The sequence below is a fragment of the Condylura cristata genome, unplaced genomic scaffold, assembly GCF_000260355.1.
Source record: "Condylura cristata isolate star-nosed mole 26May11 unplaced genomic scaffold, ConCri1.0 scaffold00016, whole genome shotgun sequence".
Lineage (NCBI taxonomy): Eukaryota > Metazoa > Chordata > Mammalia > Eulipotyphla > Talpidae > Condylura > Condylura cristata.
The window spans coordinates 25,172,482-25,197,789 of NW_004567117.1; positions in this window are offsets into that span (position 1 = coordinate 25,172,482).

The window sequence follows — 25,308 nt, forward strand, 5'->3', positions numbered from 1 at the left end:
GTATGCATACAGAACTGGGGTACAGGCCAGAGGTGCACGGGTGGTAAGAAGATCCCTTAGAAATAGAGCAAGGAGCAGAACAGGTGGATTGACTGAATATGCTGCTGAGGGGAGCAGTGAGTAACAGGAAAAAATCTGCTATGCATGTGAGTCCCTCCCTGGCTGGGGACTGACGTTCCAAAGTGGCTGAGGTTAGCTTCTTAGTGCTGTTCTTTAACCCACTGCCCCACCAAGGAGGGCACCAATCTAACATTGAAGTACAGCAATATTCATTAAAATATAGTATATGGAAAGATATATTCAGAATATTCAATACGAAATAAAAATTGTCAACCAAGAGTACTATATCCTGTACAACTTTTCATCAGAGAAGAAGGATAAATTAGTTTTCTTAGACAAACACTAGCTCAGGGACTATACAACAGACACCTCATACAAGAAATATTGAAAGGAATTCACTCCTAATTAGAGAGACAGCATCAGTTTCCCTAGTGACAATTTCTAACTCAAACAAGAAATTCAATACCCAGCAGATGTCTATAACACTTAGGACCTATGTATATGAGGAACTGGTGATTGTGAAATGGGCTAGAACCCCAATAGAAATACCATCCTCCTTTCAGGCTGGCATGGAAATAAAGGACCATTCTTTGGGAACCTAGAGCTGTAGATAAAGACTCTCTTTCCTCCTTTCTCTCTCTCTCTCTCTTTTTTTTTTTAAATATTTATTAAGGTAACATCAGTTTACAGTGTTGCATATGATTTAGAGATATACTACAATACACTGTAGGTATATATTACCACACCACACCCACCTCCAAGCACACATAGACCTCCACCATAGTCCATTGCCCTCCCCCTCACCACTCTTTCACTCTTCTCTGTGCCGAAATGTCCACTGAGGACTCTACAAAGTATTTTTTTTTTTCCCAGATAATTCTAATTGCTGAAGGAGAACTAGGAGACAGAACAGTCACCAAACAATGATTTTTGAATTGGAAATAGAAGGAAGAAAGTATAATTCACTGGATTAAAATTTCAGTGGAAATGTGAATTGGGAATGGGTTTCATAAAGGAGAGACTGTCACTTACACTAAGGAACTAATAAGCTGATTTCCATCCAGTGGGACAAAGGAGAAGAAAAGTAGAATGAATCACCATTTTCCATTTTAACAATGACAGTTGGAAGACTGTTATGACTTCCTATGATAATAATTTCCATTTCGATAGACTCCTTTTCCAAGATATCTAAAGTATTTTACAAGCGATTTTTGCCATCCATCCTCATGTTTCAAAGAGGATCGATACAAATATTCGCATCCGCATTTCATAGGCAGCAAATGTGTCTGAAGGTTTCTGAATACACTACACTTTTTGCAAAGAACTTTTTAATAAGGTATGCTGTAGAAAATGAAGCATTCAGTCATATCTAGGAATATAAAGAAAGGAATATATAAAGGGACAAAATTCCTTACACATTTTTATAACTAGAATCCACTTTTTGAAAAGAAGAAAATTAACAGAAAAAAAAGCTTGTATATATCATATTGTGGCTTTTGATTAATATCAGTGTTAATTCTTAACCAGTTATTTCATGACATTTTTCTGATTCCAATGTTGTCCTTTCCTTCCTCACACATTATTATGTCTTCTCTTTATGTATGCCAATAGTTAATATCTTAAATCTGCATTAGATATTATGTAAAGTTATATTTTGATGAGTACATATGTTTTAGTATGTAATAAAAGATTACAAAATCATGCAGCAAATAAATTGATCTAAATAGCATACCCTTTAAAAGGAAAGAGACGTCCCACAAATGGTGAAACTTCTCTCAGATTTCTCCTAATTTAGTATTTAATTACGTACTGGCATTGTTGATTCTGATTTTTAAATTATATTAAAAAAAGGATATCTCATAATAACTATCCAAAGATGTCCACATTCTGACCCTAGTAACCTTTGAAAATGATGTCACATGGAAATGGTAAATTAACGTTGCAAATGAAGCTAGGCTTGCTAATCAAATGATGTAAACATATAGAGAGTATACTGGATTTATTTGAATGGGCTCAATCTAATAAAAAAAAATTAAGTATAGTAGGATACATAAGAATCAATATCAGAGTTCTATGATATGAGAAAAGCCAGAGTGGCCATCATTGGCTTCATTTTCCATGAACCAAGAAATGTGGGCACCTCTAGAAGCAAGAAAGTGGATTACTCCTTAAGTCCAAGAAGTAAGGTGGTCTGTGAAAACTTAATTTAGCTTTATTAGACCCAATTCAGGCTTATGGTTTCAAGAACTGTAAGATTATAAATTTGCATTGTTTTAAATTTGTGGAAACATGCTTCAGCAGCAATAGGGAACTAATATTTTATTCCATGTTTAGCAAATAATTTAATGAATGGGTAAATTAACTTTAATATGTCAAATCCTATCATTCATTTTTCCAATTCTGAAAAGGATGTGAGAGAACTAGACTTCAGGGATGAGTTTCAACAGATACAGTGTGTATGTGTGTGTGTGTGTGTGTGTGTGTGTGTGTGTATGCAATTTTAAAAATAGCAGTGTGTGTGTGTCATATTAATCCTAGTTTTGTGTTTTCACTTTTATCTGTGAAGAAGAACATGGTGTTGAAAAAGGAGTAAGTGGTTGTCCATGAGATGCCTAAAAGGGAAATTTGGAAGATTTCCATTTCTACAGTAATATTTATGCTAATATAGTGCTAGTTTTGTGCTTATTCCATGCATTGTACTAAACAATTTCCATTGTGCTAGACAATCTCCATGTAACTTGTAGCTTAGTTCTCACAAAAATTCTACTGTCGTTATCTCCAATTTATAATCAGTAATATAGATTCAGAGAAGTAAAATAACTTTTTCAAGTTCACACAGCTAGGAAGTAGCAGATACAGAAATAGAACTTCTAAACTTTTGGATATATTCTATCAGAAAACTCACTCTATCATTTTCTGGTGCCATTTTTAGTAGGTAGCCCTTTATTTTATCATTAATGTTTTTATAGGTTCATAAAAAAGTTGTAATTTAGGATAATCTAGTGATGAGACAATATTAGAATGAGGTCCAGGTGGAAGTCACAGAAGAATTTTGTTGTGGGTATTGTTTAAAGCATATGGCAAAAATAGAGTGAAAAATGAAACTAGAAGGAATATGTTGCTTTACTTTTTAGAGGTTTCTGAAGATTAAACTTTACATGGTTATCAGAAGGAAATATTAGCTTTTTGAAATTGTTTGAATTCAGAGGTTGTTTATAGAAATCTGTGTTTTCTTAGGTAGGTTAATGTGTATTGGCTTAAGCTACAGTTGGTGAGACTGATGGTAGTGGGTCGCATACAAGACATGAGTAGACTCATGAATGAAGTTACTGGGATCCTTACAAGCAAGATTGCTGCTGGGTTGGGAGAAGGGATTCAGATGTGACTGCAACAAAGTTTAGGGACATTGAATAGACTTGAACTTTCCAAGGTTGGATAAACAATCCTGGATGCCTTAAAGCATTTGAGACTGAAGGACAGAGAGACAAAATCACATGAGTAGAGAGATTCAGGAAGACATGAACAGTTCTTTGGGAGACAAGATCACAAATTAATTTGGAAGGACATTGCAGTCGCAGAAAGAATTATATACATCTGAGATTTTCAACCCCATGGATCATGTGATTAGCTCTCAGATATTTTGCAAACATTTTCAATGTGGCCTCTTTTTTGAAACTATTTAAACTCCACTGATTGTAAGGAAGGTACACATTAAAACATTTCTAGACTAATGTTCTTAGATAATCCAAAATGTCCTAAGCCCTTCTGCCCTGCCACTTGTTCATACCCTCAGCTTCAGTTTGGTGGTTTCTCTACCCACTAAAATGAGAACCTCCTCATATAAAAAAGACATTTTGGGACAAGAATTTTCTGCCTTATCCAAAATCTTTAGGGGTATCTGAAGAACACTGTGTCACTAGTGTGCTATGTTGAATATACTTCTTAACTCCTTGTTACAAACCAATCAGAATTAACAGGCCATTGAAATTTTTAAAATCTATGGACCTTCTATCTGGAGGTGGATACTTCAAAATTAAAAATAGGAGATAAAGACACCAGGTCAGCCTACACACTGCCCAACTGGAACCTATTTCTTCATTGCTTGTATCAAAGTCCATGGATACCTCCAATGTTGTGTGGTAGTCATCATTCAATTGACTGTCCCATCTCTATGTCATTTAAAATTCATCATTCTTGAAAATCATGATGGATGTGTAAATTATCATATTTGTTAGAATCCATCATAATACCTCCCATTCAATTGCAACAATTACATTCAACCATTATAGGAAAAATATCAAAGTTTATTGCAATCATGTAAAGACATATTCTTCATTGGTCATTAACCAAAGCAATTGTTTATGTTGGAGTATAGCTTTATGAAGCTTGACAAATGTCAATGTTCTTTTTTAGATAAAGGAACTTCCAAATGAGTGTTTGATTACTTGAAACTTCCTTCTTCCCACCTGCCCCACCACTAATTGAATTGTTCTATCACTTAATTGTTCCATTATGTCTTTCATTTACTTCTTCTCCTGTGTTTTTAATATCTTAGAGTTTTATTTCCATACATTCTGTACATCCCTCCCCCAATTTATAAGATCTTTGAGGGCAGTGTGGTTTGGACTGTAAATGTATGGATGAGAAAGAATTGGTTTTGTATCCAAATTCTACCAGATTTGACAGTATGTGACCAAATCTCTCTAACATTCACTTTCCATATGTGAATATTACACATGTAAAACAAATTTCACATTATTTTTTATATACATCAAAGGGGTGTTATTCAAATCAAATGAGTATTCTTTGTAATCTGAAGTTCCAAATGCCAGACATGATTTTCACCTGCTAGTCTATTTTCCCTTTCCAGCTCATCTTCCTGCCCCATCCTACTATGCTGTTGCCTGACATTAACATGATACGTGTTTCTGGGGAGAAATGAAAGTGATTAATAAAACACATTCACACTTACACGCACAGATTCATGCAGTCATAAACACGCTCACACATACCAGCAACAACTGTCTGCAGTGTCCTCCTTAAGTAGAAAGGAAAACAATATAAATAGTGCCGGCATGCAAGAACAGTGATCCACACCACTGTCAGACCCTTCCCGACGTCCACTGGGAAATTAGACCTTATCAGTGTCAAACATCAATTCACAATCACCACAACAAAGTGGCAGAAGTTGCTAGAGTGACACGCTCTACTGCTGAGGCCAAGACTCTGTCACAAAGAAATGAAGAAGGACAATTATCCTGAGATTTAAGTCTGTGTAGACAGCCACCTTATATCATTCAGGACCAAAAATTTTTCATTGTTAGTGCTCCCCAGAGACTGTCCCTAACTATGTCATATCATTCCCTGTAGCTTGCAATACTCTTAGCAAAGGAAACTAGTTCTGAATTTGGAGCCTAAAAAGGAAGAAGGGCCACCACCAAATTACTCTTGCTAAGTCTTGACAGCTTCAGGCTCCCTGAGAAGCCTGGAGCTGTTGTCCCTTTGGGGCCCCCCTCAAAAATGACACATGTATCTCATGAAGATATCCTAGCAGGTAGCACTTGAAAATAAATAACTTTCACTATAGAACACTGTCAGGTAATAAGTATCGAGTTGTTTCAGCAACTAAAGACACCCGTCTCTTGGGGATATGTTAATCTGCTTGTGTCTGCTAGGAGGAAGGAAGAACTGGCAGATGAAAGTCTGAGACTGTCAGTGCCTACAGGGGAGTGATGGGTGAACATCAAACTTCAATTCAGATGAACACCTCAACTCCCAGGTAGGAATTTCACTGTCAAGATCAGTTGATTGGGAGGAGTCTAGCAGAGAGGAAATACAACACCGTCACGGTACACACACCTTCCAGACAATGTGACTGTAGTGGCAGCAGCGAATTTTCATAAAGGATAAAGAGAAAAATGCAGGACTGTTTTCAGCCTCCTACAAAAGATGGACTCAATAAATGTTAATGATAGGAGGAATGATGCTTCTGTACAGTTTCTGTGAATTCTAACTACTGTTAGTACAGTACACAGATAAATAAGCAAGAATTCGAATCCACAAATCTAAAACCAGAGTCTTCACTTTGGAGATACTTATTATGTCTTGTTCCTCTTATTTAACTTACGCAATCAAATGCATTGGATTTATGCTGACTTCATACAATATACGAGGACACCTGTGTACCGGGTTGGAGTCGAGCTGTGTCCATCATACCTTCCATCAGGTATGATCTAATCCATAAAAAATGTGATCAAACAGGTTCAAAATCAGTTTAGCAGGAACAACTTGGAAATATTTCACCTTGAAAATAATGAAAGCCATGTGATAAAAACCAAAAGCTACATTGCTGTACTTTTGTTTAATTGTCAATTTGGAGTGGAAGAGCAAAATTTATTTCACTAAAGAATTACAGCTATGTGAAGAAAGGTCATTCAACAGACATACCACTCACTGGACACCTATTGGTACATATTTCTTAATTTTCCCAAGGCAGGGACAATTCCAAGTAGTATGTCCTTTGGCCCCTATTTTTGTTATGCTCTGGGTCCCTAAGTTTTATTTGGAGAATGTAATCACTGTACTTTTATGTACTAATATTTCTAAGAAATTAAATACAGCTATGTTTCATCAATATAGAAGTGAAATAATATGTATATATAAGCCCATGGACATTGAACATGAATGCATCAGTTCTATTAACTGTGTATTGTAAATTTTAGTTTCCTATTGATTTATATTATAATATTAAGCATACATTTTTTCAGAAGTAAGCAAAATACAACTTAACTCTAAGATACTACCACACTGAAGAATACAGCAAATTCCTTAAAAGCATACATTAAAAAGTTCAGTTTTATAAAGCTAATGATACGAGAAATATGTCTTATAAATGTAAATTAGTTAGTATTCTTTTTTATGTTGGGGAAAACGTGCTGGATGTCCACAGGGGAAAAAAAGACTGACAGTCAAAGCAAAAAGAATATAAAGCTGTTTATCTTTTAAAAATCTTTGTTCCCTAATATTTTTCAAAAGGATATGTTGCTGTCTGTCTTCTTTAGTGCCCCTTCTCAATACTTCAGGAAAGCCTCTGCTTTTTTTTTTTTTTTTTTTTTAAAATTTATTTATTTGTGCATACAGAACTGGGGTACAGGCCAGAGGCTCAGGAGTGGTGAGAGGCTTCACCAGAGACAGAGTGGGGAACAGAACAGGCAGATCGATGAAGTACACTGCTGAGGGGAGCAGTGGGCGGGTCGGGAGAGGTCTGCCATGCCATGTGGTCACCTCCGGGGCAGGCGGGAATCGAACTCATGCAGAAGCGGCTCCAGATTCTCAGTGCTGTGCTTTAACCCACTGCGCCACCAGGGAGGGCTAAAAGCCTCTGCTTTTTAAGAGATGAAAAATATTGACCTGAAGTAACAGAGATTCTCCTTTTTCATCCCTTATTGTCTCCCTTTTATTTCTCTCTCACCACATACATGCATGCCCATTCCCATAATCCCATATTATAAAGGTAAAGAAACACATGAATGCCTGTTACTTTGGGTAAGAATGTAAGTATATATAATGGTGTATAATCTGAAAAACATAGAAGGCATAAAGCATAACCCACAATCCCAAACCAAAGACAGTTTTTCCATAAAACTTTCTCTCTCTCTGCTTAGAAATATTTATATTATTACATCATGGTCATTTTTCCACACACCTGTGCTCAAACCCTAATCTGGTGTCTAATACAATTTTGAATATCTGGGCCCTCCCTGGTGGAACAGTGGGTTAAAGTGCAGCACTATGAAGCTGTCTGTAACCACTGCAGCACAAGTTTGGTCACCAGCCAGGAAGCTTACCCACATGGCTTGGCAGACCTCTCCTGACCTGTCCCTGTCCGCTGCTCTCCTCAGTAGTGTATTTCATTCACTCCACTGTTCTGATCCCCACTCTGTCTCTAGTGAATACTCTCACATCCCACAACTCTGTCCTATACCCTAATTCTTGTATGCATAAATAAATAAATCCTTAAGAAAAAGAGAATTTTGAGTATCTATGAGAGAATGAATAAAAGGAGTTCTTTTTGCCCCAAGAGATATGTTTGGAGCCACACAGAGCAAGGGCCACAGGAAGAAAGGAGCTGTAGATTCCATGACACCTCACAGCTGAAACATTCTCAAAGAAAAAAAAAACATTGAAAGATGGATCTAGTTGCTTGAATTTGGTCAGCTAGGAAATGTTTGCTGAACAAAAGACAGCTTTTGTCTGTACCAGGGAGGCATGATTAAAATGAAAGGAAATTCACATTCTCGGAGATGGAGCTAAGTCATGAGTGAGAGAGGGGAGAAAAAAAGATCTGTTTAGATATCAATCAAATTGCAATGCCATAGCAAAATTAATCAAGATCTAGGAGCTTCTTCTGTTTCATTCTTGGACGTGTATATATTTGTAAATGTGTTTCATTGGTAATTTAGAAATATTAATCTAAATGTAATATTTTTGTTATTTTTAATTCTGAATTTATTAAGACATAGTGTTCTGTTCCTTTGGTTCTTAAGCAAAAATCAGTAAATCACTTGGCGCAATAGTTGGCTGTCCCAAAACTTTAACATTTGAGGTAGCAAAACTGACCTCCAAATCCTAAAGTGTAAATAAATAAATAAATAAATAAATAAATAAAAGTAAAGAAATCAAAAACCTCATAATGCACAATTCCCAAACGAGACACAGGTTAAGGCATTGGTGAATCCAGGGCTAGTATAGCAGAATGATCTGGTTGAAGATTAATTTAAATGGAACAAAAATGGAGGAAGCAGTCATAAGGACTATAGCCGTAGGTAAAACAGAGGCAAACTAGAAACAGTAACTTAAATCCACCCCTGGGCCGGAGGCTGCCTTGGATCTGGGTAGCCTCTCTGCCTTCTGTTGGTACTATTGACCTATCCTCTCCTCACATTCACTAATTAAATCACTGGTTATAATTTGATTTCTGTGCAATCCTGCTATAATCAGAGATGGAAGTGGTTAGAGCTCATATTCCTCTAAGCTGTGTGACAAGTATTTTAGGTCACCAATGTCTTCACAGAAGAGTAGAGAGTGTGAATATGTATGCTTCTGTTTGTTCAGTTCTGGGATGTGGTATAAAGTTTTATCCCTTTCATGGCAAATGGGCATGATTACACAGTGCTAATTGGATTAGTTATTTATGTCTTGTCTAAAATAACACAACATGTATACCTTATCCTGGCCAGTGAAGAATAGGCATCTCTGTGGCAACACAAAAACTTCCTGCGTCTCTCCAGCTGCAAGTGTACACAGGTGTGTTCAGTGTTACCATGTTCAGTCTGGATTTAGTGATTGCAATGATAGAAGAATAAATAGGGGACCATTCCAAACAAAAACAGACTCAGCTGAGACTTGGATCCCAAAGGATAAGTGTCATATGTAAAAAATTAAGATAACATACAAGATTAGATCCATGGGCATATAGTGCACCAGCACACAATGAAAGGTGAAAAATTATGCTTCTTAAGAGGGAGGGGAGGAAATATCTAACATACCCACATCACTTCAATTTAGGGCAAAAACTAATGATCACTTTGGGCAGGAAGGACACTTGTGATGACAGTGTCCTAAGGCAAAAGGTTCCATGATATCCCTGATTTTCAAAGTCCTTTTGAACCTTCTAATTAGATGATGCTTCATTATGTTCAACATGCCTTTTTATATAATTTAATTGAGTAGAGTATGTGGATCCTAATTCATTAATAGCATTCCTCTGGCAATTTCATATCCTATTATTATTCAAGCAAAATGCAGTTTTTTAACCAGCAAAATTCTTAGGATAATTTACCAATATCCACTTTTCCATAAAACCTATTTCCATGTAATGATATTTGCAGTGTTCTATATTATAAGGCTTTGCTAGCCTTACTAACTCATTTATAATTTAATAAATATTTAACACATGGTGTGTGCACAGGTAGGGCCACCTTGACCCAAGATTTCTGGGCACCTCTGGCCCCTTAGAGTAGTATGAAAACTTCATTGTCTTCTATGTACGTTTGATTTGGAGAGGCCTTATTCTGCCCCCCAGAGATTTCATACCTCAGATCTCCATTAAAGACTATTCAGTGGACTGAATGTTTACCTCCCATATATGATAATTAAATGTGGGGGTCCTTAGGAAAGCAATCAGGTTATGAAGGTAGAATCTTCAGAAAGGGACTCATTATTAAAAGACTGTTATTAAAAGACATGCCAGAGAAGTGACTCTCTTGGGCCTTCTATCATGTGGTCATACACTGGATAGCAGTCATCTATGAACTAGGAAAGGACTCACAGCATATAAAGAATGAGTCAACACCTTGATCTTGGAATTCTCAGCCTCCAGAACTGAGAAATAAATTTACATTGCTTGTAAGTCTCTGCTATTTTTGTTACAATGGCTCAAACTCGGATAGTTATACTGAAATGGCCACTGGGAAGTAAAGAAAGTAACAACACCTTCCTCTATGACTAGCATCTTAAATGCCTACTATGTTCTCAAAACTAAGGAACTGCTATGGGGGTATTCTTGAATGATATATAGAAGTATTTTTTTTTTGAGTGATAAGTGTCACCGCCTTTTGGTAGAAAAGAATTTGATCTCTATCCATTGTTGGATTTAGATATACGCAGACATGATCAATTGGCAATCATTAAAGGAAACTGGATTGTATGAAAGAACTAGCAGTCCTGTGTGAAAACATGAGAGAGGAAGAAACTGACTGAGATGGCATGGCAGCAGCTGGCCCAGGAGAACTTTGGGCAATGCCTAGGAGCCCTCACAGGAATTAAGGACAGGTGACCAGGCCGATGCTTTTGACCAACTGAATTTATATGTAGACCAGCTGCTTTAACTGGGAAATAATGTTCACCTAATGTGCTTTAGCAGCCGCAGAATTGAGATTATGGACAGAAAATTCCCTCCTCTCCTTTCAATCTAGTGAGTGTTAACCACTAGGGGAAAAAAAAAAAAAAGAATAATGTAGTCTCACAATCTCACAATTAACGGAACCTACCTCTGGCCCACACACGCTGAGGCTAGCATAAGTGTGTCAATTCTGGCCAGCTACTTCTATGAAGGACCTTCTGGCTCCACACCTCTGGTTCCTAGGGGTGGTGAGCAAGTGGGCTTGGCTTTCCATGTTCTTGTAGCAAGAGAATCCCATCTGAGTGCAGTAGACCACCTGACCCCTCCCTCTTTTACCATTGCACTAAATGGTGGCTGGGAAATTGTATATGTCACCTCTGGCATTCATGACCCACCATGCAACACCTGTGTTTCAGCAATACCACTTTCGCACTTTAGTTGTGGCCAATGGCTGTTCCCTGATGTAACTAATCTCTGGGTTTCTTTACCATTTCCACTTGACTTCTGACATTTGCCAGTACTTGTGAATACCTTCCCTGAATTAAATTTATCTTTAATTCAGAGGTTTATATTTCTCTGGAACCTAACTTGATGCTATTTGAGACTAAACTTTTTTTTTTTTAAAGATTTATGTATTTGTGTATACAGAACTGAGGTACAGGCCAGAGGCTCAAGGGCGGCGAGAGGCTTCACCAGAGACAGAGTGGGGAGCAGAACAGGCAGATCGACGAAGTACACTGCTGAAGGGAGCAGTGGGGGGGTCAGGAGAGGTCTGCCACGCCATGTGGTCACCTCCGGGGCAGGCGGGAATCGAACTCATGCGGAAGTGGCTTTAGATTCTCAGTGCTGTGCTTTAACCCACTGTGCCACCAGGGAGGGCCGAGACTAAACTTTTCTGATACAGGCAAGAAGGTTTCAATATATTCAACTGCTCAGATGCCAAATAAAAACGTGGGACATGCTGGTTGTAGCACTATTTAATTCAGACTAAGGGGAATTTATCATTCCCTTAAATGAATATGCAAGCTATTTTAGTGTGCTGAGAACTTGGTATATTGTCTGTTCAGTAACTTCAATATTATTCATTTTATTGTTTTGGATCCCAGGGTTTCTGGAATTTTAGTTTTTTGTTTTTGTAAATATAATCTTAAGAGATTTGGACAGCTGTGAAAATACCCTATTTTTACTTTTGATGATTACTATAAGAATATCTTTCCTAGTTTACAAACTTTTTTTCTCATGAAAACTTGGGTATTTCATAAAATCTGCAAGTGGGTTATTAGGAGACTACAAGATACTATATTACACAATTGTAGGCTCTTGTATTTTAGTGGAAGCACTATTTGATTGTAAACACACTTGAATATGTTGCACTAAAACTCATGTAGATCTAATGCAAGCCATTATAGAGGAGAAACTGAGGTTTGAGGTTTGATCTGTTAATTATGAGACCTTCCATCTCAACTGGAAACTTTGAAATTGTTTATCTGTTTTCTCATTTCCTTGAATTTTTTTTAAACATCAAACACATTCTTCAAGAGCTACAACATTAGTAATTGACTTTTCACTGGGGAAATAAGTTGCAAACAGCTCAATTTTATGGTGTTTCTACAACTTTCGAAAAATCAAGTGTGTGGCTTCAAAGAGAAAGCAGTTAAAAATAAAATTTCCTAGGGAGACTACCTTATTGATGCACAAAGCGCTAAAGTTTTTGAGGTTCAGTTCAGTGAAGTATCCACATGTTAGAATAACCTCTAACTTGTCTGAATATGTTGCAACTGTAAATTGAATTTGAAAATATCTTCAGGATATTCTTTATTTTGAAAGTTCTCTACTACTGGACTTCTGTGTTACAAAACCAAAGAGTAGAAAAGTATTGCTGTCTGTTCTATACTCTTTAGGTTCTGATGAGATCTTGGTGCATAGTTTGAACTAATTGCTAAAACTGGTGTTTGGAAATATGATTCATGATCTTATACCTAGATGAATGGTATTCAGAGATGCAACAGAAGGGAGACTGAGTATCAGTACCAAATAATACCTGCATTTATGATTAGTCATTAAGTATTTTAAGAGATGGAAGAAAGATAAGACTTCCAAGGCAAGGTGATAGAGGTTTTGGCAAGGGAGGAGGAGGATGATTTGCAAATTAGGTCTTCTTTTTCTTTTGCTATGATATTATTTTTTTATTTCCTAGCACATTATAAATTGATATGTCTTGTAAGTAAATTGAATCAGAAATCGTTCCTAGATTACTGCCCATTTTTTAATTATAGAATTATTATTTTTATAAAATGAAGAAGAGAAAAAATAGAAGCAATATGTTCTGATCATGTTTTCAAAAGCCACTTTTAATCTTGTGGGACTATAAGATTTCTGATAAGCTATTGGGAAGGAAATATGGAATATCTCAGAGAAGCACCGCTTTTATACATTTTTATATAAAGTAAGATTGCATCTGAGGATTTAAAACATAACAGGTACTGCATCAAAACTTTCAAAACTATAATTTGAAATTCTGAAAACTTTAGCAATTTATTTTAAAAGTAAGGAAAGTCTAAAATTATTGAAGGATAAAAGCAAGTGATCCACTTTGGCAAATAGAATGGTTAGTGTAGGGTATATTATTTTAAGATAAAGATAGGTTAGGTGAAGATCATAAGATGCAATGTTTCAAATTTTTGACTTGAAATGTCAAAATGGTCACTAGCGTTCTGTGGGATAAATGTGTAAAAACAAACAAACAAACAAAAAAAAAACAGCCTAGCTGAGGAATTTTTCTTAAAATTACATGATATGAGGACTCTTCAAATTTGGAAGGTATAAGGAATTCAAAATCATCTATATTTTATAGCAATGCATTTTATAAACTTCTCCAATAAGAAATAAAGTATTTGCCTACATAGTATATGTTTCTAGAATATGGAAAAATGGGGAGATTTAGTAGAAACTTTTGCCATAGAAAAAATACCACAATAACAGTTTTATATCATTTAAGTCTTGAGAAAATGTTAGGAACCTAGTAGATGATTTAATATTTAACTTCAGACCATGTGGTCTGAAGTTTAATTTCAAGAAAATGAAGTATCTAGGAAGAAATGACTTGTCCTTTAAAAGGAAGGATCAAAAAATAACGAGAAACACTTTCTTGCTCTGCTTCCAGAAGATTTGGGCTTTTTTTTACTGTTAGTGAAAACCCTTGCTTAGTATCACTTCGTGTTTACTACAACTTCTTTATTTTCTCTCAAGAAATATTTTTGGTCAACATTATGTACCTTACTCATGGTGCCTAAACTACATTGTTTCTACTTGAGGAGGAAAATTACTGGTTCCTATGTTAAATCTACTTGGGGACTTTTTGGGAAGTGACTGGATCTCACCCCTTTAGATGGAGTAGATGTACTCACAGATCCACCACTGGATCAGGTGCTGGATTTCAACTGTCATTTGTCACACCTCAGTTGATTGTAGAAATTATGGGGGGGGTCCAACATGACAGTGCTCTTCAAAGGAAAGACATAGTAAATGTGTTAATGAAGGTAGGAAAAAGAGAAAAGTGGAAAATTTAATGAATTATTCATAAAGGCATATTCAGAGTAGAGAAAAATCAACTGGAGATGGAAAGCACTTAGTGGTTAAGCTCAAAGGAACATGAGGCAGGAACCATTATCAAAATCCAGCGAAAGTTGTAACAACAGATGTCACTGTAGTTGTAGCTAATAATTACAAGCCTATAGGAGCTGTACCCCTACAGGAAAACTCAACATGAATCATCCACTGCTCTACTGAGAGGGAAAAGGTAAGTAAATACCTGTTTTCTCTTCTCTCCAGTATATCTCCTACCTTTCTCCCTCTGAAGAACCAAAATAGAAGCTAAGGGACAGAGGAGTCTGGTTAACACCATCCAACAGCTTAGTCTCAGGAGGCAAAACATTGGGTCTAGAACACAGGAGATATACATGGACAGGCAAGGGAATGCAGTCAACATAGCAAAGCTATCAACTCAGGTTGGTGGTCTTTTCTAGTCTTGAGACAAATCAATATTTGTTCATGTGAATTAATTTATTATCTTCTGTTCCCTATTGTTGAGGTATTGCCTGAACCCTGTTATTTCTTGAATTATCATTTAAAACTAAGGATACATATATGTCCATTTATTACCATTCCTCTCCCACTGGGATAGTACAGACCATCCTATACTATCTATTCCACTGTGGTCTTTAATTCCTTTGCCCAAAATGGAAGCCTTTATGGGGGAAAATACGAGAAGATAAAAGCTTTCATGATGTTTGAAAGAACAACATTCATTCTCAATATTTCCCAGACATGTGACTTTAATTGCTCCCCTTTTTTCAGTGTATTAGAATCTATGTATCTTGAATTGTGATATCCAGTCAGATACTTGGTCTGAAGCATGACTTGTATTTATAGGCACTCTAAGAATCTAGTATCCTACATTTACCTATTGATATAGAGAGGCATATCACTTTTGCAACTGAGAAAGATACATTCTCTTGGTAAGAATTAGAAAAGGAGTGTGGTAAGAAGCATGACATCACATCTGGTCTCTATCTTAGCACTCTCACCCCCTATAATTAGAAGGAAAAGATAAAAGCTTTTAAATGTTTGTAATGAACTCTGAGATTCCGCCACAAAGAAAAAAATGGTGATCTAGAATAGAAGTTAAGCATTGCTACAGAGTTGGCATCAACTTTTTCTATTCATTCTTATGAATCAAACTTTCTGGCATTTACAAGAGATATGAGTTTATTAATAGCTCAAGACCTCACTATTTGTATAGAAATGACGTTCTTTCACAAATCACAATTAGCATTGTATCATAAAGGGGATATCAGTCATTAACCAGTGGTCAAATGTGGAAGTTTCACTTAATTGATAGACTTTTGAACACAAACTAGATGCTTTAGACAGTCTCATATATGTTGAATCATTGCCATAGTGGTGGTGGTGCTCAACAGTCACAGGAACTCTTGTCCTAGAAATTCTGAACTTCAGTTGTCTACAGGTAGATATGATCCCTACCAAGAAATGACAAATAATTGCATTTCAAGACATGGTCCTAGAAAAGAGCCAGTCCCCTAATTTGCTATGTCATCTCCAGCGTAAAGCTGACAGAAAAAAATATTTTTTAATTACAACTATTAGATGGAGTTATTGTTAGTATGGCTTATTTCTCAATGCATTAGGTAGTCAATTTGGGAGAGAGTATTTCTGACCAATAATAGAGGAAAAATAGCAAATTTAAAAATTATTATACTCTGTTCTATGCATTCCCATTTTCACTAATGTGAAAGGTAAATGATGACTTTACTATGTAGAAAAATTTCCTATTAATTACTAGGTACTTTCCTCTAAATATTTCATTTTCACACAACTCGAAATAGCTTTCCATCATTTTGTTTTTTATAAAGAAACCTGTATATAGAGAATTTAAGTTGCTGAATTTATAGGAGAAATAATTTTTAAAAACCTAGATTTGAACACAATATTTGATTTCTTGTTCTTTTGCTACTTTCTGTCCCTCTTACATAAATTTGGTCCTTTATTTCTATAGTTAATCTAAATATTTATAGTAGGGAGTTTAGGGAATTCTGAATGAATCACACTAGATTTTAAATGCTTTAAGCTTCCATTGTACCTAAGATTGCCTTTAGGATTAATCCTGCCTGTTGGGATTTATTTCAAAATTAACACATGAGTGAATGTTTGAAAGACAAAGCCCTCTCAGCATTCAGAGCCTAAAGTTTCTTATTTTTTAAAGTAATGAATTATTGTTCTGGTTTCACTAGAATTTTTTACTGATACATGAATTCTCTTCAATTTGTCATCCATCCATCATCCCCTCAGAAATTTATTGAGCATCTACTACATGTTTGATATTCTCTCTGGAGTTCAAAGAACATGTGCTATCTCTAGGAATTCAATTAGACTCTTCAGAAATATTGATTTGCTACCTGCTCTATATACTTAAAGGATGTAAAAAGGCAAGCCCTGGTATGAGGCTACAATTTTCATTTTATAGAGGATTAAAAAATGCCAGTAAAATTTTAAAAGCAATAAACTATACAGCTAATGTCACTTCTCGAGACAAAAAAAGCTACACTAGTTCCAATAATTAATACTACTTGCCATAAGTCACAAGACTTAGATTTTCTCAACACAATGGCTTTACTTTTTTCCATTATTCTGTTGTGGGTTGGACAGTTCTCCTGAAACCTGTAACTATGACATCCCAAGCATATGTCTTCTTAGTGTATAGTGCCAGGGAAGAAAGTGATGAATGCCACATACTTGTTCTTAATTATCTTGTTCAAAAGTGATACTCACCAATTTTTCTCACTAGTCACATGATCTCTACCTAAAGGCAAGGCAGTCTAGAAAATGCAGGGAAGGAAGTGGAAAGTTTGGTAAGTACTGTCTTCCACAGAGTGATCTCTAAGAATGTGTCCCCAGCTTAATTTGTTTAGAGAAGTCATGGTTGAATGTGTGCTATGAAATCTGTCTGTTCAGATATAAGAACCAATTATAATTAGATTGTAATTCTTCCATAGAGACAGTCTTTTCATTGAATGCAAGGATAGAAATGGAGCAAAAATATCAGGTAGGAAAAAAATGTATACCACTTTGACATAGGACCTGCCTGGAATTTCACACCTCTATTAATTATTTGACCCCATGACTCATGAGGCATTTCTCAAATTTAATATTATCAGAATAACTTAGTCGAAGGAACTGGTTTTAATAATACATGATAGATTTTGCTTAACAGGGTGACCAGTGTCTGAAAAGAGGTAGGTCATAAAAGTCTTCCAGTTGTTCTCAAAATGAAGAACATGTTGTATTGAACTACATGTGTTAGTTCTGTGGAAAGAAGGACAGAAGCAGCACTGTATAACTCAACACAACACGATTTTTCTCCCCAAATTGAATAGGCAGATGGCTTTCCATTACAATTCAACAACCATGTCAAATCTTGAGATCTAATTGTAGCTCATGCTCTCTTTTGAAATGGTTGACTTGGGCAAGCAACCAGCAACAGAAGTGTCAGGCAGGTGTTTCTAAATCGTCTGCTGGTTTCCATTTGGTTATTCTTGCAGACCCTTTGGCAAAGATTCATGCTGATAAACTCAAACCTGTTCATTGTTTGGGATTCACGGATCAGGAATTGAACGCCTTCTAGTGAATGGTTTCATGTGCAGCTGACACCCAAGGATTTCTGTTTACCTCGGAGACTGTGTGGGGGCATTATTTGATTATGAAACATATGCTGAAACAGCAGGGTTTGAACTAAATACAAACAAAAGTGTACCATTTGGCTTGGGCGTATTGATAAACAAGAACAAACTCTGTTCTCAGGTGATATTTAGGTTACAAATGGACCAATTAAAATTCTGAGGGGTTTCTTTGGGTGTCAGAATGGCCCACAATTATTCCGATAGGAGGTAAATGAGAGAGTGTGGGATCTAGAAGAATACTTGAAAGTTATCATTTCTTAGTGAAATCAAATCCCATTGTCTGAATAGCTTTGTGTCCAGACATGGTTCAGATAACTTAGGAAAACTTCTTATGTGATTTTTGAATGTAACTGCTTTTAAAATATTTAGGGATTCTATAAGCAGATAAGTTTGTTCTCAGTTGATTAGCTTAGATTGTTTTACAGGGAAGATCTTCCAGTACCTACGAATACTTGTAGATTAATGTCCTGTCTGTTACTCAAAACTTGGATCAATCACCTTCTCTTCCTAATAGTTCTGACACCAATAAATGACTCTCAAACCTGTAGTTTGCACCCATCTGGAGGTGTTTCATAAAGTTCTGCCACCTAAGACTCACCACCCATCCTGGACTGGGCTCTAGGATAAGTGCTGGAGTTTGTAAAACTCTCTAGATGATCCCATAACTTTATCACAACTGAAAACTAGAGCTCGAGTACTTGTTACAGCTGAGTGACATTAACTAAAATTCTCAATCTTTGGATTCTTACCTACAAAGATGAAGGATTTGGCCCTCCCTGGTGGCGCAGCGAGTTAAAGCACAGCACTGAGAATCTAAAGCCGCTTCCAAATGAGTTCCATTCCCGCCTGCCCCGGAGGTGACCACATGGCGTGGTAGACCTCTCCTGGCCCACCCGCTGCTCCCCTCAGCAGTGTACTTCGTAGATCTGCCCATTCTGCTCCCCACTCTGTCTCTGGTGAATCCTCTCACTGCCCCTGCACCTCTGGCCTGTACCCCAGTTCTGTATGCACAAATAAATAAAAAGAAAAAAAAAGATGAAGGATTTGGACTAAGATTGACAGTTTTTAGAGCCTAAGATGCCAATTAATTTTCATTGTTTTGCTACATTACCATTTTTATTTCTCATCCATCCAATGATGAATCACTTTTTTTTTTAAATAGAGACTAGTACAGCAGATCCTCCCACAACATTATTATAATATTGATGAAGAAGAAAAATAAAATCAACTTCTGACCATGTCATTGTCTATGTGGAGCATGCAAGATCTCCCTAAGTTTATGCAGGGTTTTTCACAGATATTCTGGTTTCCTCAAGGAGCCCAGAGATTGTGGAGGTGTTGGCCCTGGTGCAGCTGTTGCTGTCTAAGTTGGGTATGGGTGCACTCTGCTGGGAAGAGAATTTACTCAGGGCTGGCTCCCACCTTGTCCCCTGAGCTGGGGAGTAGGTTATAGCTACTCTCATTCCTCAACTGGAATAAGCAGAGTATAAAATCCATGACGGATAGTTGGATATGAGAACTGTTTTGCTTCTTTAGTTAGAAGTTGGTGATATTTTTGTGACCAGAAATATGCTGTAGGTTCTTAACATATTACATCCATTAGCCTATGGTAAAGTTGGTTTTATTGTCTTTTTCACTTCAAGTCACAGTTTCTAAGAAACTATCTGCAATATTACATGGTAATACACTGTATTTAAAATTGGACTGGCAGTGCTCTAAGAGGCTAAATTCTGTCATTCTCAAAATCTGTTTGAGTTATACCTTGCACTTACTGAAGTTATTCAGTGAAAATAATAACATAGGGAAATAGATATAAATGGTATTTTACTGTTCAACTAGTTCACATTCTAGAATTTGATGATGAGAACTGTATGGTGAACATCCTAGAATTTGTTGCTTGCTCATTGAAAATTTCAACCTGTTTTGGTTTTTCTTTTAATTTTATCCCCATCAGTCAAATATAAATTGATAGAACCCAATTTATATAAAAAAAAAAATTCTTCTTCAATGGTTCACATTTTGAAAATTTGCCATTAGCTGTCCTGTATAGTTTTATTCTTTTGACAAGAACATTTTTTTTTTCTTTTGTATTTTTACCAATTTAAGACTAACAGTTCAAACTTCAGAAAGCAGGTTGGTCAAATTCAGTCAAGTAAATGTTTGTTCCAAAAAGAAAAAACAACTTTATTCTCAATAAATGATGCATATTTTGTTCTCTGATACCTTCCCAGACCCAGTTTTTCAGTGTTAGTGTTGCTTGCAAGCTAACCCGAGCACTAATCTCTAAGTAAAATGTAGAGAAAGCAATATTTAGCCCAGGTGTTTGGAGAATTGAAAGGGTGTTGGGTTAGTGGGCAAGCTCTAATTTGGGTTTTTAATAATGGCATTCCCAAGCAATTAGCTGAGCACACAGGAGGAATTAAGGAGGAAAAAGAATAGCAATTTCTGAACAGCAGTATAACAGGCAGCTAAATAGGACTCAGTTTCATTCAAGCAGATGAAAGACACCTAGAATTAGACTAAAGTGTTGCCTTTCTCTGGCTAGTAATGGTGGTTGCACTGGCCTATGCAGATCTTGCAGGTACCCTCCCTTTGTTGGAGAATGGACAATGAGAAAGGTGGATGCTAGCTGTTCCATGGCATCTGTGCTAAACTTAATGGACCACCAAGTGCTTGTTTTTTGTTTTGTTTTTTTTTCCAACAATCAGTTAAAACCAACAGGGTAACCTGTATATATTTCTTAAAAATATTCTGGAAAATTTTGCAGGAGGAAACCATTTCCACCTTCTGTAATCAATCTGTGATGTCATACCCCACCCATCACTAACAGAGACAGGAATTGAATAATATTAATTCAGATTGTGCTCTAAATGTGCAGAGAAATCTATGTAAAAATGTATATTGACTATTGGAGTAGATTTCTAACAGAGAATTGTTTAAACAAGAAATCTCATGAAGACATAGGTAAAAAGAATCAGTCACCTTATGTTCATTTCTTCAGGATTGTGTGTTGGGAGCATTTAGAGTATTTGGATGTGTGGATAGAAGTTTGATGAATACGTGGAAAATATGTCAAAGAAGATTATAACTCCCCCACCTATCCTGAAAGGATTGAGAACAATATTGCCTTACAAATCTATCTCTTTAATTCCAGAATGGATTTTTCAATTGTCTCTTTTAGAAAATCAGACTTTTAGTATGATAATTAGCTAGTTTACTTATCTGAGAAGCAAATATCTCTGTGATCATTCAGGCTGACAGAAAGAAAGAGAGCAGGAGAACTAATCCATATTCTAATGACTGCAGATGGCATTACCATCATACAGCTCATCTGTTCCAAGGTAGATTTTTTTTTCCATATCCAAAGTTTGGTACCTTTCTGATTGGTGCATTTTTGATTTTTAAAATTTGCCCTTTATTTTCCACTGGGGTTGATAATTAGAAACTTTTCAGAGTAGACTGTAGTTAATCTAAGTTTTTTTCTTCCCTTCAGAGCTTTACAATTAAAAGTCACTATATCTATGGCTGTATACATTGCCTCATGTTTTATCCAATTCCAAAATAATATTGCTGGCACAAGGCATAGAAAGTGATTTAGCAAGGTAACAAAGATTAGTGAGTTACAGTTAAAACAAAACAAAACAAAACAAACCAATAACAACAACAACAAAAAAAAACACTATCCAGAGATGGTGGTCATTCTGGTAATTTTTGCAAGCATTTGTAAGGCAATTGCAGTTGCAATAATGACAGCAACCAGTTGCCAAATTCTTCTTTTGGCTTGGGAACAAATAGCTTATAGCTCTTCATTCCTTAGAGCCACTTTAGTACTATGAATGCTTATGAAAATTTGGATATTTGAAACTTAGCTCATTGGTACATAAAAAAAAAAAAATCAGCCTGCCTGAACCATATTACTTTCACATTTATCTCCAGTTTTGATCTTCCAAAATGATGCTATACTTATTTAGGTTTAATGCATTAGAGAAGCACATTGAGGTCTGTGGTTCTGATAGTTAAGGCTGTACTTCTGAGTGGATAAAATAATATTAAGGAAATGAAAATTTTTCTTTTAACAGAGATAAAAAAGGAAAAGTCGCATTTACTCTGATGAAATCCTATTGTAATTTTCTAAATCAATGCCATTAGTTTTTAAATAATAATTAACTCATAAAATTTGATGCGACTTGGAAACATAAAAGTGAATTCAAATATGGCAGATTTTACACTGCTTCAATAAATACCCTTTGAGTCGAATCCCTGGTTAAAATACTAGCAGTGAGAGTCTCTTCTAATGTCTTTTCCTCTTTATTCAATAATATTCAAACACTTCTTTTCATTTCCATGGCATAAAATATCTTAGCACTATACAGGAAGGAAGTTGCTAGTCCCATTTTCTTTCATAAATCCAAGGCCAAACACTCCTGAAAAGTATTAATAACTGTTTTCATAGCTGACTTGAAATGATAAAAGTTTTTACTGATTTAATTATGAGATCATTAATCTGTGAAGAAGACAAACTAGACCTATGACTGAGTTGGTTGCCTTATATTTTCAGAGGTAGATTTGTGTCAAGGATCATAAATTATACTTTAAAGAGCACCCAAAAGTGAACCAGTAGATCCACTATAAAGCTTTTTAATGGAATCAATTGAACATTGAGTGTACTTACTTGTAGGGTATTGGTCAGTTATCTTGACTGAATAACTATCTAATTTTATGAATCTGTCTTCTACCAATAAAGTTAAAAAGGGGAAAGAAAAAATATAATGCAATTCAATTAATAGTTTTCTTCTTATTTTTTAATAATTTTTGGATAATTTTATGAAAAATGAGGTGAGCCACACAAATGATTAGGCTAAAGTAAGATAACTTTTTGCCTAGTATGACTCTATAACCAATGTCAAAGACATTTATCTAACAACATATGATGTTACTTGTACTGCCTCATCAGCACACGATGTGGTAATTATCTTGTGAGACTAGGGCAATTTTGTTTTTAAGTGTATTTTTTTTTATTGAGATAATAATAGTTCCCAATACTATATATGGTTTGGGGGCATAGGTTCATATGTTTGTTACTGTAATATATCTATCATCAAAGCACCCACAATCTTCAACCAAAGTTCTTTGGGCCTTCTGTCCCATTAACACCTCACCCTTGCACTCCCCATCTGGAGGCTTGACATTTAAAATGTCACCAGAAATTTAAGCTATATCATAGATTATTTTGTGATGTATGGAAAAGATTTTTTCTAACAACTGCATGCCTACTAACATGGTTTTACTTGCTGAGTTTTCCTGTGTCCACTGGGGCTAATTTTCAACTTTATCTAAACAACAGTACTACTTAGGTAAGTTTCATTTTTTAGGACAAGGAAGATTTGTACCCATTATACTGGAAAATATTACAAGATTAGTTTGAAGGTAATGTTAATGACAGAGAATAGCAGCTCCTTTACTTCTCAAGGCAAAGTAACTTAAAATACCAAATGGGAAAACTTATACAGCAAATTTACTTAAAATCTGACATTTAGGACTAGATCTGTTAGTGTCTATAAAACAGAAGAAAAAGTATCCACATTTTTATAGACTTGCACAATTATTTTTAAGGCAGTCTTAGTAAATCTTAAGAATATTCAGATTTGTCATTAGCTGGAGAATAAGACATATTAAGTGTCCTATCCACAGGCTGTTTAACATAAATTAGGCAGGTATTATCAAGATTATGTTTACAGGTGAGTAAACTGAGGCACACAGAAAGTAACTTCTTCCCAGATGCCTCACAGACTAGCCACAGTAAACCCAAGAGTTGACTCTATCTCTTTTGGCTGCAAGTGATTTTTTTCTCAAGGAATTAAATCTTCCTTAAATCAATAAGCTGGTGTTAATGGACCATTAGCAAAGCGAAAACAATCATAGAATTCCCTTCAAGAACCTCTGTGATGGTCTCAGGCTGAAATCAAACAGGTTGACCATTAAGATGTTCCAGGGAAAACTTCTTGTGATATTGATTTTCAATTCTCAGCCTTTTTCTTAGTGACATTTGGTTATAAGATTTACATGCTTAAAGAGCACAAGATACAGCTACTCTCTGAAGAGAAGAGCTTTTGAAGGCCCCATATAGCTTAAATATCAAATTCTTCAAAGCTGTGGCTTCCAAGCTTCAGCATGCTGCATTCTTACCTGAGGAACTTACTAAAAGCAGATTCTGACTGGGGGCAGGACCCAGAAATCTGCATGCTAAACTTGGTAATGAGAAAGTGATGTAGGGGATCTCCTTTTGTGTAGAATGGATCTAATTAGATACTGAATTAGTTGAGGCTTATTCTTTAGATGAAATATAGCAAGTGGGTGTGTGCATTATTATGCACCTGATAAGAGAATGTTTCATTTATCCAGAGATTCTGTTAGAGCAGAGATCCAGTTCCCCCTCATGGCCAGATCAGCTAGCCTCCATACTGACCTAAAGGGACAGCTTTTAGATGGAGTGTGCAGCTATATTTTCATGGCCCATTTAGTCCTTGGCCTCTCTGCTTTGCCTGCCAACAAAGGGGCCAATTAGTGAAGATAGTTTCCGTATTTTTTTCAGACACTAATCCCTTTTCACGAGGGAATTATATAAACTCACCAATTCTCTTTGCATAACATGAAAATCAGTTCTGGGAGGGGTTAAAACTGCTTGTGGAGTGCAGGAAAACAAAGCCGTTCACTCTGTGGTGGGTTAGAGAAAGTGGGCCAAGTGGTTCAGGATCAACATGAGTGTAGAGTCACCTTTTGAAAGGCAGTGAGGCAAAGAGACAAACCTCCCTATCTGGTTTTATCTTTAACACTAACACTGAATTTGTACACTTCTTTCACAAGGCATCCAAGTAATGAAGTACATCTTTATTTATTCAGGGCTGTTATGAGAACAACACAAAATGAGGAAGCATAAAAGAGGAAGCCAAATGTAATCTTTTACTCTGAAAATTTATAGAATACTTTACAAAATCTGTGTACCACCCCAGTCCTAAGTTTCCCATTGAAACTACAATTTTATTGAACTGCATGTAAATTATTTAGCCATTTTTATAGGCATAAGGTAAT